The 17540-nt window shown below is 44.4% G+C and overlaps 1 protein-coding gene and 1 non-coding gene across 7 annotated transcripts in view; one reads left to right on the top strand and one right to left on the bottom strand.

Annotated features, from left to right (window-relative positions):
• The window catches only part of SLC8A3 (solute carrier family 8 member A3), a 166781-nt gene that overhangs the window by 109167 nt on the left and 40074 nt on the right, over window positions 1-17540 (top strand). The window lies entirely within an intron of this gene.
• Window positions 2760-2831, bottom strand: TRNAC-ACA (transfer RNA cysteine (anticodon ACA)). The gene has a single exon. It is a non-coding gene; the product is annotated as a tRNA-Cys (tRNA).

The raw sequence follows: 17540 nt of genomic DNA, 5'->3' as shown, positions 1-17540 counted from the left end.
CGGATGGTGTAATGAGGTAATTAACATCTGGAGTTTGCAAAATATGCTTGAAAAGAACAGTAGGCATTGTTAGGAAGACAAAATACAAAAACTAAACAGCAGATCTTCAAAATCAGAAGCAATGGAGACAGTTGTTCAGAAAAGTACAAAAAGAAACCTCACTTAGACCTGAATTACCTGGATAATTGATAAAACTTCCTTTTACGAAGCAGCTTCTGACCTCTGCTCTTCTCACTAAATTCTGTATTGAAGACATCTTCCATAGATGGTTTTAAAGATATCTTTGGTGTGGATAAGTCCCAAACCTGTGTCTCCTGGGCTCTGTCCAGCCGTCATCTCCCAGTTAGCCTGCCCAAATTGAAAGCATCATTTTCCTTTGCCAGAGCCAACTGCTTCTGCTCTTCTGGACATGTCTCTCTCTGTCCATTGCTCCATCATCCCTTCCTCCTCCATCAGGTGTGAAATGTTACATTTATCTTTTACTTTGCCTTACTTTCCATTTGTGCATTCAGAATGTTTTCCTCACACATCCCTTCATCCACTGATTCCCTCCCTCATTCATTTGTTCACAAGCATTTTTGAGCTCCTGCTAGGTTCTGGATACAGTGCTTGGTGCCGAAGACGATCTCGTGAACAAGTGATTTCAGTTGAGTGTGTTGTGCCACCACAAAGGCAAGAAGAGTTCCATGGGAGGGCAGAAGAGACTAACCAAGCAGTTCAGGGAGGTTGGTGAAGGCTTCTTGAAGAAACTGATGTCTGAGGGCTGGAGGATGCGTAGGAACTGGGCAAGAAAAGGGGCAAGAAACAGTGATCCAGAAGAGCCTTTTACAGCATGCTGAGATGGCTGGATGGCATCACTGACTCGATGGACGTGAGTCTGAGTCAACTCTGGGAGTTGGTGATGGACAGGGAGGCCTGGCGTGCTGCGATTCATGGGGTCGCAAAGAGTCAGACACGACTGAGCGCCTGAACTGAACTGCAGAAGTTTAGAGGACCGTGGAAAAGGGAAGGAGGAGCCGGTGAGACTGGCAGCTGGAACAGATGGCTGTGTTGGAAGAATGAAGTAGCATGGCCATGAAGCAAGTCAGGGAGATGATTTAGGAGACTGCTGTGGGAATCTGGGCCAGAAGTGATGGAGGCCAGTGAAAAAGAGTTTCATAATACCGTTTGCAGCAGCGTGGGTGGACAAAGAGATGACCACACTAAGTGAAATAAGTCACACACAGAAAGACAAAAGCATATGATATCACTTGTATATGGAATCTAAAAAATGATACAAATGAACTTATTTACAAAACGGAAACAGACTTCAAAAACAAATTTGTGATTATCCAAGGGGAAACCTGACAGGGAGGGGTAAATTAGGAATTTGGGATTAACATGCACACATACACGGCTATATATAAAATAATCAATAAGAACCTACTGTATAGAACATGGAGCTTAATATTCTGTAATAACCTACAAGGGAAAAGAGTCTGAAAAAGAAGGTATAACTGAATCACTTTGCTGTACATCCAACTTGACTCCAACATTAAATTAAAAATTAAGAAAAGAATTTTAGAGGAGGATGGAAAGAAGAAATTGTATTTTGAGCGCTAAGTAGGTAGAAACAACAAGATCCAGTGCCTGGCTGGAAGTGGGGGTGGGCCAGAGAGGGCTCCAGGGTGCAGGAATGAATGGATAGTGTATGACCCACTGACAGGGGCTCCAAAGAAGGAGAATTGGCTTTGATGAAGAAGATAAGTTCAATTAGTAATAACTGTATGGGGTGTGTATATATACACAGCAGACTATTATTCATCCACAAGGAAGAAGGAAATCCTGCCATTTGCAACAACATGGGGGGATCTTGACGGCATCATGCTAAGTGAGTTAGAGAAAGACAAGTACTGTACAGTCTCACTTATAGGTAGGATCTGAACTCATAGAAACAGACTAGAATGGTGGATGGGGGAAAAGGGATGTTGTCAAAGAGTACAAACTTCTAGATTATTAGACGAATAAACTCTGGAGATCTAACATACAGCATGGAGATTGCACTTAATAATACTGTGTTGTGTACCTGAAAGTCGTTACGAGAGTAGATCTTAAATAAAAATAGTAATTATGTGATGCAGGTAAAAAAAAAAAAAAAAGAAGATAAATTCAGCTTTGGGGTGTGGGAATTTGTTATTTCAGAGGGAGGACCATTCTAAGCAGCGGTAAAGCTCGGGAATAGGGGTTTGAGAGTGGATGGCCCAAGCAGTGGTGAAGGTGATTGAAGATGAGACGGTCAGCAGATCTAGTGGCAAGGATTTTGGATTAGTCATCTTGGGGCTGCTTACATCACCCAGGATGCTGGCAGGAAGACTAGGAGCCAGGTATCAGAGTCTGCAACGCTGAGGCAAGTGACTCAGACGTCAGCAGACAGGGGCAGGAAGCAGCAGGAAAGGGGTTTATAGCCTGCTGGGTAAGGGACCATTACCTAAGAGTGGCATGGAGAACAGAGTTTTCCTTGGCTGATGCAGCAATGAGGGCTTGTGTTTTTCAGCCAAGCCTTGAGAAAGAAACAGCAATATTCTTAGGAAGCGGCAGACACTGGCTTCCCCAGAAAACCTGCCTAGATGCATTCTCTTGCCAAAGGACTCTTGTTTAGAAAAGTGAAAGTGAAGTCACTCAGTCGTGTCTGACTCTTTGCAACCCCATGGGCTGTAGCCTACAACGCTCCTCCATCCAAGAGTACTGGAGTGAGTTGCCATTTCCTTCTCTAGGGGATCTTCCCAACCCAGGGATTGAACCTGGGTCTCCCGCATTGTAGGCAGATGCTTTACCATCTGAGCCACCAGGGAAGTCTGCTTGTCTAGAAAAGGACTTCGTTATCAGAACACCACCAACTAGATGTGTTAGTCCACCTGTCTCTCCAACCCTCCTGCTCTGGCCGCATGGGCTTGCCCATGGTCTGCTGAGTACACGTATTTTCCTCTTTCAGTGCGGCATAGTTTGCAGCCGCCTTCTTGCCTCTTCTTCACCTCACCTCCCTCAACCTTGTGAACTCTTTTTGTTAAATTTATTTTTAATTGAAGGATAATTGCTTTACAATGTTGTATTGGTTTCTGCCATGCAACAACGTGCGTCAGCCGTAAGTCCACACATGTCCCCTTTCTCTTGAACCTGCCCCACCAACCCCACTCCACTCCTCTAGGCTGTCCCAGAGCACTGGGTTGAGCTCCCTGTGTTATACAGCAACTTCCCACTAGCTCTCTAATTCGCATATGGTAATGTGTATGTGTCAACATGGAATCTAGAAAAAATGATACTGATGAACCTATTTGCTGGGCAGGAATAGAGATGCAGACACAGAAAGCAGACTTGTGGTCACAGCGGGGAAGGGGGGAGGAGAGGAGGGGATGAACTGACAGAGTAGCTTTGAAACATACAAATTACCATGTGGATTCTTGATGACCGACTTCATCCCAGCTCTTCCAAGAACCTTTTAATACCTACCAAGTGATCATTCTCTCCACTGACTGCACCTCTGCAGCGCAGCACTTATCCTGCAACTATCAAAGACTACTTATTAGGCACATGTTTGGCAATCTCTTGGTAGACACAGACTCCAGCTTATACTTCGTCTGTCTCTAGCACAATTCCTTGCATACCTAGATGTGTCATGAAAATTTAGAAGACTGGTCAGTTAATTTCCTACTTGGAAATTACATGAGTTACAAAGTTCTGGCCCCCGTGTTTCCTGTGTGAGGTAGGAATGACAGACAGTACATGGAGCTCAAATTCCATGAAGCAAAAGCGTATAAGGGATGGCGCTGGACTATTTGTTTCCTTTTGGCTCTTGTAGCAACTGTTTTGAATTTGTTTGTTTTGCCTGAGAGCTAGGATTGTGAATGGCAGGTCAAGTGATTTTTCTGTACATCCGGAAAATGAAATTGAGTACTTGATAGAGAGTAACCGCTTAAGACAGGAGAAAGAAGAGATTGTAGCGCTCAAAAAAATTTCTATAGCAGAGCAATAAAAAATGAAAATAAATAAGGTCAAGTAGCAAATATCTAAGCCTATTGGACACAAGCTTCTGTGGCCATTGATGGATAAAGTTTATATGACTGCTGGGCCATTGATAGATGTACAGTAGTGGTCAGTGTTCCAGGAAGTTTAAGGAGATGAATGGAAATTGCACAGCAACCCAAGTGCTTTCTTAGGACGACAGTACTCTGTCAGAATGCCATCAGTCTGTTTGCCTGTCCTAAATTCTTCATATTTAATTGCCTTCTTTTTCTCATATTTTTAAAAGATTTTTATGGGACCATTTTTTAAGTCTTTATTGCATTTGTTACAATATTGTTTCTGTTTTGATTTTTTGGCCATAAGGCATATGGGACCTTAGCTGCATGACCAGGGATTGAACCCACACCCCCTGCATTGGAAGGTAAAGTCTTAACCACTGGACCACCAGGGAAGTCTCCTTTTCTCATTTTTATGATGGTTATCCTAATAATACTCTAGCCTGGACTTTGGCCAAGACATCTGGAGATAGGAATGATCCTGAATTGTTCTATCCTTTGGGTAATGATTTTAAAAACTTGTTAGATGGCTAGAGATCCTTGGAGAATTTCTGTTTTCTTGAAAGATTGTCAAAGATAGTGAGGACTGTGCTTTGAATAATTGTCCTTGTGAAAGGTCACATCCTCACCAGCTCCCCAGACTCTAGTCAGTGAGGACCTCTGGAACTGCAAGAGTTTCATCCCAACAGACTCTTCCCTCCAGCACTCCTAATTCGGCACTGGCTCTGTGTAGTAGGGGGTCTGGTTTATGGAATCTGATTATCTCAGCAAGGGGGTGAAGAGGGAGCAATGGAGAGCCCGTGTTTAATGGGGACAGAGTTGCAGTTTAGGATGGTGAAAAATCCGGGAGATAGATGATGGTGAGAACTGTACAACAATGTGAATGTACTTAATACCACTGATCTGTACAGGTCTGTCCAGTCAAAGCTATGGTTTTTCCAGTAGTCATGTATGAATGTGAGAGCTGGACTATAAGGAAAGCTGAGCACTGAAGAACTGATGCTTTTGAACTGTGGTGTTGGAGAAGACTCTTGAGAGTCCTTGGACTGCAAGGAGATCAAACCAGTCAATCCTAAAGGAAATCAGTCCTGAACATTCATTGGAAGGACTGATGCTGAAGCTGGAACTCCGATAATTTGGCCGCCTGATGCGAAGAGCTGACTCATTGGAAAAGACCCTGATGCTGGGAAAGAGTGAAGGGGACGACAGAGGATGAGATGGTTGGATGGCATCACTGGCTTGATGATCATGAGTTTGAGCAAGCTCTGGGAGTTGGTGATGGACAGGGAAGCCTGGTGTGCTACAGTTCAGTTCAGTTTAGTTCAGTTGCTCAGTTGGGGTCGCAAAGATTGGACACGACTGAGCGACTGAACTGAACTGAGCTGTATAGTTAAATATGGTTAAAACAGTATGTTTTATATTATGTGACTTTTACCACAATAAAAAGCATTAAAAAAAAAAAAAAGCTATACAAGCACCTTCCGAGAGTGAGGGAACTAGAAACACTTATCCTACTTTCCTGAAACTCCAGAATTTTAGGGCAACACAAATGTTCAGTTCATGACAGGGCATGGCACTAGTACCTAGCTCATTGAGCTGTAACAGTGGTTGAATGAGATGTGTTGACAGCACCTAGCACAGTGTCTGGCACATAGGAACATTCAAGAAATTGGTAAATGCAGGCTGTAAAGTAGCCAGAGAGGCCTGCAGGTGACAGTGGACGACAGGCTGTAATCTCTTCTGGTTCACTGAAAAGCAATTTTTTACCATCTCATTTGAGAGGTCAGTATAGTCTGGTCGTTAAGGATGTGGACTGCGGACTTAGACTACCTCAGTTCACATTCTGAAGCTGTCGTTTAAGCTGTGTGACCTTAGGCAAGTGACTTAACCTCCCTGTGCCTCAGCTTTATTATCGCTAAAAATAGACAATAAATAAAACAATGATTTCTACCCAGTTGGGTTGTGGAGGTTTAACAAGTTGATATACATAAAGTGCTTGAAATAGTCCCTGGAGCATATTAAATGATATGTAAGTATTAGCTGTTACTATTTTGTGATGTGTGGTAAAGGACATATAAAAACTCCAAAGTTTTTGAGGTGTTTCCCAGTTTCATAAATCACACTGTGTGCAATGTAAATATTTCTTTGCCTATCTGCCTTCCCCATTGGACTGTGAATTCTTAAAGAGCAGAGAAACAGTTTCATTCATCTCTGTGTAGCATAGCATCTTACAATGACGCCTGATGTTTTCGAGATGCTGTACTGGGCACAGTATTGGGCATATTATCAGATCTCTGTCAGTGTGGATCAGAGCAGGTGGGGCAGCGGGTAGGTTAAAGGTGAGAGAAAGGCTTCAGGGGCATCACAAGCACTAAACAGTCATCAACATATACTGAAGACACTGCTATCCAGGAAAAATCAAGTCCGTATTTCCCCTTCAGTATCAACACCGAAAGAACCTGAGAATACGTAGAAGAGAACATTAAGATTTGCTTGTACATGTTTTATTTCATTTTTTACAATATTTATTTATCAATCTGCTGCACATGGGATCTTTCATTGCAGAGCATGGACTCTTTAGTCATGACACGTGGGCTTAGTTGCTCCTTGGAGTATGGAATCTTAGATCCCTGACCAGGGATCAAAACCTTGTCCCCTGCATTGCGAGGTGGAATCTTAACCGCTGGACCACCAGGGAAGTCCCTGTATGTGCTTTCGTATTACCATTATCATCACTAGATGGTTTTGTGTGTGTGTGTTATGTTTTGTTTTCGTGCGCATGGAAAATGAGGGCCCATCTTCTCCCCTCCCCAACACTAGAGCTCAAGAGAAACCATCACAGACATGAATCTGTAAGCTGGAAATTCGGCCATGAGGGTTTCTAGGTCGCTCTTTCTCAACATTTACAATCTGTGTCATGCCAAGCTCCTTGAAGTAAAGATCTTACTCATGTTTGTAACTCCTTCAGCCCCTAAAGCCATTTACTTTGACCATAGGCATTCGATAACCATTAGAAACGGCATTGAATTTCTGAAATCCAGGAAGGTACTCACCTTTTCTCATCCCTCCTGGATGACACGCTCTGTCTCTCCTTCCCTGGCCTTATAGACAGCATGTGATGACATCCCAGGCATCTTCTTCCTCCTTCATTGTGCCTGACACTTCCACCGCTCTGTGACTCTCTTGTCAACTTACAAGGCAGGAATAGAGATGCAAATGTTGAGAATGGAGGTGCAGACATGGGATGAATCGGGAGATTAGGTTTGAATATATATACCACGTCTATATATATACACACACTACTGTGTGTAAAATAGATGGCTAGCAGGAACCTGCTATAAGGCAAAGGAAGCTCAGTTCAGTGTTCTGTGACGACCTACAGGGGTGGGATGGGAGGGTACAGGGGAGCCAGGTCCAAGAGCGAGGGGATGTATGTATACACATAGCTCACTCACTTCACTGTACAGCAGAAACTAACACGACATTGTAAAGCAATTACACTCCAATAAAAGAAACCAGATTTTTTAGAAAAATCAAGGGAAAAATCCCACTGCATTACAGTGAACCAGAGCAGCAATAAACCAGGAAAGAATCCATTTTGGGGGGGGGGGGCGGTTAAAAAAAGAATTTCAAGTGCCTTTAAAATTCTAGAAATCAAGAGACCTAAGGCTCTTCAGACCCCGCAATCCAGTTTTGTGACGTGAGGTGAGGCCCTAATTTCTTTCCCCAACGCTATTTCTCCTCTCTCTCAGTGGATATTTTCTGAGTTCCCCTAAGGCATTGGCAATTCCAGAAATATTCGTGTTCTCCTCTCTTAATACCACGCTCCTGGACACCACTTTCCCTCTAGAGACTGAACGCTGGAGAAAAATGGAAAAGTACTTTGAAAGCATGTGTGTGTGAGGAAAATGCTAAGTGTTCTCTCTGATCGCTTCAATGACAAGTTTACCTCTTCAGAAACCGGACTAGACAGAGCGTGAGGGGGAAAAGAAAAGGCAGAAATGTGTTAAGCTTGGCTGAATAATGACCAGCAACTCGAAAAGAAGAGAAAACCACCTACCCACGGGATTTCTATCCTTAAGCCCCAGGAAGGTTGATGACAACAGCATTGAAACTACTCTTAATGGGGGGTATGGCACAAAACCCCAAAACTGTACAGCCATATTTTTGGTTTTTTAATTTTATTTACTTTTATTTTTTTAATTAATTTGTTTATTTTAATTGGAGGCTAATTACTTTACAATATTGTAGTGGTTTTTGCCAACATCGACATGAATCAGCCATGGGTGTACATGTGTTCCCCATCCTGAACCCCCCTCCCACCTCCCTCCCCATCCCATCCCTCAGAGTCATCCCAGTGCACCAGCCCTGAGCACCCTGTCTCATGCATTGAACCTGGACCTGCGATCCGCTTCACGTATGATAATATACACGTTTCCACGCTACCCTTTCAAATCGTCCCACCCTCTCCTTCTCCCAGAGTCCAAAAGACTGTTCTTTATATCTGTGTCTCTTTTGTTGTCTCACATATAGGGTCATTGTTACCATCTTTCTAAATTCCATATATATGCATTAATATATTGTATTGGTGTTTTTCTTACTTCACTCTGTATAATAGGCTCCAGTTTCATCCACCTCATTAGAACTGATTCAAATGCATTCTTTTTAATGGCTGAGTAATATTCCATTGTGCATATGTACCACAGCTTTCTTATCTATTTGTCTGCTGGTGGACATCTAGGTTGCTTCCATGTCCTGGCTATTATAAAACAGTGCTGTGATGAACATTGGGGTACACATGTCTCTTTCCATTCTGGTTTCCTTGGTGTGTATGCCCAGCTGTGGGATTGCTGGGTCGTATGGCAGTTCTATTTCCAGTTTTTTAAGGAATCTCTACACTGTTCTCCATAGTGTACAGCCACATTTTTGAAACAGGATAGGGAAGTTTGTGACATAGAGAAAATGCCTGACTGTATGGGATCCCACTGCCATCTTGGATGATAACCAAAATGATATGGTCTTATTCAGGATCATTTAGTTAAAACAAATCCAGTGGTTAATGCCACTGTTGCTGTCAATAATCAATAACATTGAGTACATTTTGAGGAATTTGTGCCAATCAATTTGCAGGAGAAGATTACACTTAATCTTCATGCTGTCCTTTTTTAAACAGCTGTGTTGCCCACTGTTATCTGGTTGTGAGTGGCAGAGCTGTAACTCAAACTTAGGCCAGTCTAATTGCAAGACTCTGCTCTTCTTTCCTGTATTGTAATATACCCAGTTCATGGAGATGGACCCTCATCAGAACTGCTTCTGTTACCTTCAGAATGCCTAGGTATGGACTGAGTCAAGCCTATAGGCTGAGAGGAAGAATAGGGTATTTTTTATTCTTTCTTTCTTTTTAATTGAGAAATAATTGCTTTACAATATTGTGTTGGTTTCTGCCATGTAACAACATGAGTCAACAATAGGTACCCTGAACACACATGATCTCGTCTGATCTCAGAAGCTTAATGGGGTTGAGTCTGGTTAGTACTTGGATGGGAGAAGAAAAAGAGGGTATTGAAAAGGGTATGACCTTGTTTCTGAAGACGTGAGCCTAACCCATTTACCAGACATAAGTACCATTTGCCAGCTGTGTGACCTTGGGCTCATTCCAACACAACTAAGCCCCAGTTCTCAGTTGCCACACACCTCAAATGTAATGTGAGTATAACTCACATGTGTGAGTTATAACTCAGATGTGTGACTATAACTGCATGGACCTCACTGGGCTGTTGTGAGGCTTAACTGAAATAACTCTCTAAATGAAAGTGCCCACTGCAAATACAAAGCTTTGTCAGCATTCCCCACGTGGTACCAGTGGTAAAGAGCCTGCCTGCCAATGCAGGAAACGTAAGAAATGTGAGCTCAGTTCCTGGGCTGGGAAGATCCCCTGGAGGAGGGCATGGCAACCCACTCCAGAATTTTTGCCTGGAAAATCCCATAGACAGAGGAGCCTGGTGGGCGACAATCCATGGGGTTGCAAAGAGTCAGACACAACTGATAGGACTTAGCATGGCATAGACAACTAGGAACACCAAACGTGGTCAGCTGTCTACCACTGGTGATATAGTTAATTTGGGCTCCTCTTTCTCTTTCTCTCAAAAACTTATAAGACATTTGCCAGCTGCCTTTCCAATAGGATTTTTTTCTCTTCATGCATGGTAAGTTGCTTCAGTTGTGTTCGACTCGTTGAGATCCTGTGGACTATAGCCCACCAGGCTTCTCTGTCCATGGGATTTTCTAGCCAAGAATACTGGAGTGGGTTGGCCATGCCCTTCTCCAAGGGATCTTCCCAACCCAGGGATTGAACCTGTACCTCCAGTGTCTCCTGTATTGGCAGGCAGGTTCTTTACCACTAGTGCAACCTGGGAACCCAGGGAGAGAGGAAATAGACCGCTCTTGTTGTTGTTCAGTCCCTCAGTCATGTCCGACTCTTTTGTGACCCCATGGACTGCAGTCTTCCAGGCCCCTGTCCATGGGATTTCCCAGGCAAGAATACTGGAGTGGATTGCCATTTCCCTCTCCAGGGAATCGAACCTGCATCTCCTTCATTGCAAGTGGATTCTTTACCCCTGAGCTACCAGGGTTGCCCGGGATGCCCAATAGCTAACCCCATAATTCTCTGGAGGAGATGGGACCTCTGCACTCTTAAGGTCAGACAGTGGTGGTGGCCTCATCTGGACCCTGAAAACAAGTTCCTAGGCTAGAACCTAGAACTTACATAATAAATGTTACAGTCTTTTGTTGGTGTTTTTTTTTTTTAAATAGAGAAGACTTTACGATGTAATCTGCTATAAGAGCAGGAAAACAGCAAGGGAGAAAAATCGGGAAAAGAACCCTCTTGGAGATGTACTTTCATTTACCTAGTACTGCATCACCCAAAAGCATCAGCTAAGTAGAATCATCTCCCCCAAAATTAGGGCAAAATTGAAATAATTTGAGATTTTAAAAAAAAATCTTATCACTTTAAAGAAAAAACCAAGAAGGAAAAGAATTTTAAAAAAAATCCTATCATGAGGACCTAATTGGGCTTCTTATATTTATTTTGTGGGTTAGGGTGCAAATAGAACCTGGCGTTAGACCACTTACTGCCTGGATAATCTTGGACAAAATTACTTAACTCCTAACAGATTCAATTTCCTCACTTGCAGACTGCAAATGCTAATAGTATCTCATGAAGTTCTGGGGAGGGCTAATGAATTATCAGTATTAGGCATGATGTTCGGCCTAGAGGAAGCTATAGGGGAGGGGCCATCAAAAGGTCTTCAGAATGGAAGAGAGGTGAAAATCTCAGTCCAACCCTGACTATCTCCTCAACAGCATCATCAGAACTTCTGTCTTTGTCATATAGTTCTCCCAGCACTTCAGTAAATGAGCAATCGAGCATTCATCTTTCAGTGGATTTCTCCAGACTTTGTGCTTGGCCAACAAATGTATTTTCAACCCAACTCTCACATACTCCTTTAGGATTTTTCATCTGATCAACCTCTTTTCTGTGCTTTTGAGAACAGTACCCTTCCTCTCTGCCTCACCCAGAGCTTCTGTTAGCAAGGCAAGCTGGCTCCACTCGCTGCACAACAGGTCAATGAATCCGAGAGATGAGGTGCTGAAGCACGGAAAACAACTTTATTCAGAAAGCAACTGACCAAGAGGATGGCAGCCTAGCACCTCAAAATAACCATCTTATGGGGTCTGGATGCCAGGTTCTTTTATAGATCAGAGATGGGGATAGGCAAGGAAGCAAAGTGAAAAGGCCATTTATCTTGCAAACATCTCCTAGAATGGCAAGCCTCAGGCAGGAGATGTGTTCATTTCTTCCTTCCTGCCATCCACAGGTGGACAGGGTTCTGAACAAAGGCACTTTAACAGTCAGGCAGAGGGGCAAGATTCTCTGAGGCAAACCATTCTGTGTGATTATAATAACAAAAGCAGCAAAAAAGAGGTCAAAGAAACAGTTCCATCATGGAGTCAGAACTGGCTTCTCTGCTCCACGTCCTTGGGTGGCCATCTGCATGTTAGACACAATGATGACCCCACCAAGATCAGAGAGTGGCTCTGGCCTCATCTGGATCCTGATGACAGGTTCCATAGAACCCATGGCTTACCAACTGTCTGGAGTCCAGGTGGCCTGGGTTCAAATCCCTGTTCTGCCATTTATCAGCTGCCATTTATCAACCGTTGGGCAAGTTGCCAACCTCTCTGTGTCAACCTCCTGTAAAGATAATCCTACCTCACCAGGCCATTTTGAGGATCCAGCGAGACAATGTGTGATTAACAGCTTTAGGGATGCTTGATCCCTCTGCAGTGCAGGTTTTGCACCATCTTGGAGCCTGCCATGCCCACGTTCAAATCCAGTCAGTATATGGAGTTCTGCATGTGAATAAAATCCTTCTCTTCCTTTCTGCCCTTGTGTGACTTTGGTTTTCCTTATGGGCTGAATCCATGATGTGTGAGCCTGGGCTATAGTGGGGCTCCCTTGGATTCTCTTGTTTCTTCCTCCAAACCCCTCAGAGCTGAGGACAAGAATTTCCCAAAATTCAGCAACAGGAAAAGGGACATTCCTCACCGGGAAGGAGTCTGGTCTGAGCATGTTCCAAGCCCAACATCACTAATGCCATTCCTCCACCAACCCCATCAGCTGCCTCCTGACTCAACTGATAGAGAAATCATTTGAGGAAGGCTCCAGGAGCTAAGGCTGGGGCTGGGTCAGTGGAGAGAGCAGTTTTCAACAGCTAGTTTTATCTCCTCTTACGAGCATTTCCTAGGCAGTGACTCCTCCCATTTCCCTGCAGCACCTCCTGATGGGGTGCACAGGTGGGGGTCCTGGCAGGCATCAGCTCAATGCGAGAGTCCCCCTTCCAGCCAGACTCACAGATCTTCCCGACAGCTTCATCTTTCCTTTCAGGCTGTCCTCCCTGCTTCCTCCCCCACCATCACCATAGCAACACAGTGGTGTAAAAAATAAAAGAGCTGAGGCATCTAAATATAGTCTTGAGTCTCAATACTTCCAGCACAGAGCCTGAAACCTAGGGGGTGACAACTAGGAGCAGCCAAAGGGTGAGCAGCAGCCGGGAGGCAGGATGAGTCCAGGAAGGGTGGAGGATAGAAGGAAGGGAGGGGAACGGCCATCCCCTGACCCTGCTGCCTGTGTCTTAGCATTTGACCCCCACACCCCTCCCCCTCCATATGGATGGTGTCACCTCCATGTTACTACAGAAGACACGGAAACTCAAAGAGGTCAGGAACTTGGCCAAGTTCACATAGCCGTAAGCATTTGCGCTCAAATTTTTAACTCTTGTCTCTGGGACCCTAGACTTTATGTGTTTTTTCCCGCCATACCATATATTAGATGCAGGCGAGAGACTTCTGGGGACACTGGGCTTTTTGAGATAATCATATAAATAAGCTGAGTCCAGAACTCAACTATGTCATTGGATGAGGTTCAGTCTATTTGTAGGGTGAGGGGCAGGGAGGAGAGGGAAGGATGTGGCTTCTACCTGCAGCCCCTGTGTGTTCCTTGAGGCCGGAGGAGGATGAAGAGGGAGACAATGGTGAGAGTGACCCAGGGCACATGATGGAGTGGAGTGGGAGCGGAAGCTGTTTTGATTCCCTAAAACAGAACTTAAACCTGTACAGAAAGGGCATGATTAGAAGCCCTAAACCAGAAAATGCTCACTGTGATTCATGCCATCACTCACCCATTCATTCAACGGATATTTTTATAAGCATCTCACTTGTGGTTGACTCTGGAGATACAGAGACAATTAAAACAAATACAGCCCCAGCCCTTGTAGAGCTTAGTACAGTGGAAAAGACAAATAAGGAAATAATTACACTCTTGATTCTTTCCAACTGCGACATGTATAAGTATGTAACAGAAGTACATCACCTCCCTGATGGTATCAGTATAAGGGAGATACAGACGCTGTTACAAATGAAAAACGTTCACTTGGTCAGTTTTCAAGGTGATGTCCATTTTCAAGGTGGTGTACTAATAACTTAGCTTCAACCATGAGCTTACATGATCAATGTACCGTGTCCTGTCTCATCGTAAAAATCATGAAGTCTGTCTGATAGCTGTATAAATGAAGCTTTCAAATCCCTGCCCCTTAGACCCAGAAGAAATCCGATGGAAATGCATTATGTCTTCTTACAGCCCTTGGTGTCACTGGCATTATGTGTGTGTTAATGTAAGCAAGGCAAGTGAAGCTATGGTACTGGCTCCTTAGGGCTACCAGGAGCAGAATTGGGAAGTGTCCTGCATTAAGCAGGTGCAGGAGAGGAGGGAGAAGGCATTAGAAAGTCGTGAGTTTCTATGGATCCAAAGCTTTTCCAAACTACCTGCAAGGCAGCAAATACGGGGCCTGCTGTATGAATGAATTAGAGTTGGATAATGAAACGTACGTGGAGCCCTTTAGGTCTTCAGAGTAATGCTGTCTAAATACGTAGTGCTCGCATCAAAGATAATGATACACTAGTTTATTTATAGCACTCTGCTACCTACCTTCAGGCTCTTTTCCAGGGATGTGGTGCACATGAATGGGCAAGAGCTAGAAAATGTGCTTTGAAATCCTTGATTAAAAGGCCCTCCAGGCAGATGTAGCGTTTCAAAGAGTATTATATGACTGTCATCGTCGCGAGGTTTTCTTTTATCACCCAGAGTGTCACCGCCTCCCGTTTCAGGTGAATGACTCTGCCTGACTGCGCACGCCCTGAACATCTTCGGGAAGTCAGCAGCTCACAGATGTGCAGTATAAACAAGCATGTTGTTAACTGAGGGTTCCACGGGCATGCTGGGCTGACTCCTGTCAGCTGCCCGCCTCCGCCCTCCCCGCCCCGCTCCTGTGAACTTAGGTTCTCCCAAGCTCATTTTATTTCCACCACTAGGACGGGAAGATTCAAACGTTGTGCTGGAAATGAGCATTGTCTGCAAACCTTATGGTCCTGAAAAGTGGGGAGAGGTGACGATTGGAGGAAGGGCGGGTAGATGTGTTAGGAAGGGAAAATGGACTCTTCTCCCCACCCGCCCGCCTCACCCTGCCAGGCCGACAGAGCAAGGGAGCAGGCGCGTCTTGGAAGTGAGGGCGGGCCAGGAAACGAGCTCCAGGAATTGGCACTAATTTCGACTAATCGTGAAATCAGACTGTTGCACCCCTGGGAACAGTGAAAGCTGTGGATGGGTTGGGGAGGGGTGCACCTCTGTCGAGTGGAACATCCAGGATCGGGCTCGAAGGAAGTGAATTCAAATGCTGCCTCCTCTGCTTGACTTCCCATGGAGAACTGCTCTTCCAAGGACAAATTGGCACCATTGCCTCTTCACGTTCCCCCGGGAAATCAACCAGGACCCTTGAAGGCCCTTCTCTGACTGGTTAAAATATGGGATTAAACTATGCAAATGAACCACCTCTGCAATCACCCTCAGCTCCCACCCCAGGAGAGAACCAAGAGCAGGGTTGGATAATAGGGAAGGTTCAGCTCAGTTCAGTTCGGTCGCTCAGTCGTGTCCAAATCTTTGCCACCCCGTGAATTCCAGCACACCAGGCCTCGCTGTCCATCACCAACTCCTGGAGTTCACCCAGACTCATGTCCATTGAATCAGTGATGCCATCCAGCCATCTCATCCTCTGTCATCTCCTTCTTCTCCTGCCCCCAACCTCTCCCAGCATCAGGGTCTTTTCCAATGAGTTAACTCTTCACATCAGGTGGCCAAAGTATTGGAGGTTCAGCTTCAGCATCAGTCCTTCCAATGAACACCCAGGACTGATCTCTTTTAGGATGGACTGGGTGGATCTCCTTGCAGTCCAAGGGACTCTCAAAAGTCTTCTCCAACACCACAGTTCAAAAGCATCAATTCTTCGGCACTCAGCTTTCTTCACAGTCCAACTCTCACATCCATACATGACCACAGGAAAGACCATAGCCTGGACTAGACAGACCTTTTTTGGCAAAGTAATATCTCTGCTTTTTAACATGATATCTAGGTTGCTCATAACTTTCCTTCCAAGGAGTAAGCATCTTTTAATTTCATGGCTGCAGTCACCATCTGCAGTGATTTTGGAGCCCAGAAAAATAAAGTCTGCCACTGTTTCCATTGTTTCCCCATCTATTTGCCATGAAGTGATGGGACCAGATGCCATGATCTTAATTTTCTGAATGTTGAGTTTTAGGCCAACTTTTTCACTCTCCTCTTTCACTTTCATCAAGAGGCTCTTTAGTTCCTCTTCACTTTCTGCCATAAGGGTGGTGTCATCTGCATATCTGAGGTTATTGATATTTCTCCCGGCAATCTTGATTCCAGCTTGTGTTTCTTCCAGTCCAGCGTTTCTCATGATGTACTCTGCATGGAAGTTAAATAAGCAGGGTGACAATACACAGCCTTGCCGTACTCCTTTTCCTATTTGGAACCAATCTGTTGTTCCATGTCCAGTTCTAACTTGCTTCCTGACCTATGCATAGGGAAGGTTACCTTCTGATAATAGGGAAGGTTACCTTCTGATAATAGGAAACGTTACCTTTGCCTGCCCGGCCCATCATGGCAGCAAAAGGTGTCCTTCCTCCGGTCAGAAGCAAACCCCAGGTAAAGGACTTAGATATAGGAAACTAGAATGTTGCCTTGAGCTACAGACACTTTGGGGCTTCCCAAGTTGCTCACATGGTAAAGAATCTGCCTGCAATGCAGGAGACTTGGGAAGATCCCCTGGAGAAAGAAGTGGCAACCCACTCCAGTATTCTTGCCTGGAGAATTCCATGGACAGAGAAGTCTTGCAGGCTACAGTCCATGGGGTTGCAAAGAGTTGGACACAACTGAGCAATTAACACATACTCATACGTACCTTCTGAGAGGCCTGGGGCTAACATTTCAGCAGCAGGTTCAGGGGAAGGATGATCCTCGTTTCCCAACAGACTTCCTAAGACAGGCTAAGGTCCATATGCAGTGATAGAAACTGAGGAAAGATGCTGAGGAGATTCTAGCCCACTCTGGGCATACACACCCCCTTGTAATTCTTCCTCAGGCCAGACCACGGAGTGCAGAAAATGTGCTGCCTGGTTCCAGACCAGCACTTGTCAAACTCCCAATCATCTCACCCTCTTCTGACCATATTCCAGAAGGAATGATCCCCCTGTTAGTTGCATAACGATAGACCATCATCAAATCAAGTGAAATCTATGACTGCTTATTATATGCCAGTTCGTATACTATGAATTTTACTTGCATTGCCTTATTTAATCCTCTCAAAACCCCTATGAGGTAGGTTTTATTATTGTACCCATCTTCAGATAAGAAAATCAAAGCTCATAAAGATTAAGCCATTTGCCCAAAGTCCTAAAACTCTTTTTCTCCCCTGCATAGGTTAATTTTGCTTTATCTTTTTTATTGTAATTTTTGTTTTTATTGAAGTATAGTTTATTTACAGTATTATAATTAGTTTCTAGTGTACA

This window comes from Ovis aries, chromosome 7 (assembly GCF_016772045.2).
Source record: "Ovis aries strain OAR_USU_Benz2616 breed Rambouillet chromosome 7, ARS-UI_Ramb_v3.0, whole genome shotgun sequence".
NCBI lineage: Eukaryota > Metazoa > Chordata > Mammalia > Artiodactyla > Bovidae > Ovis > Ovis aries.
Note: the sequence above shows the minus strand (reverse complement) of the source record. Positions and strands in the feature narration are given on the sequence as shown.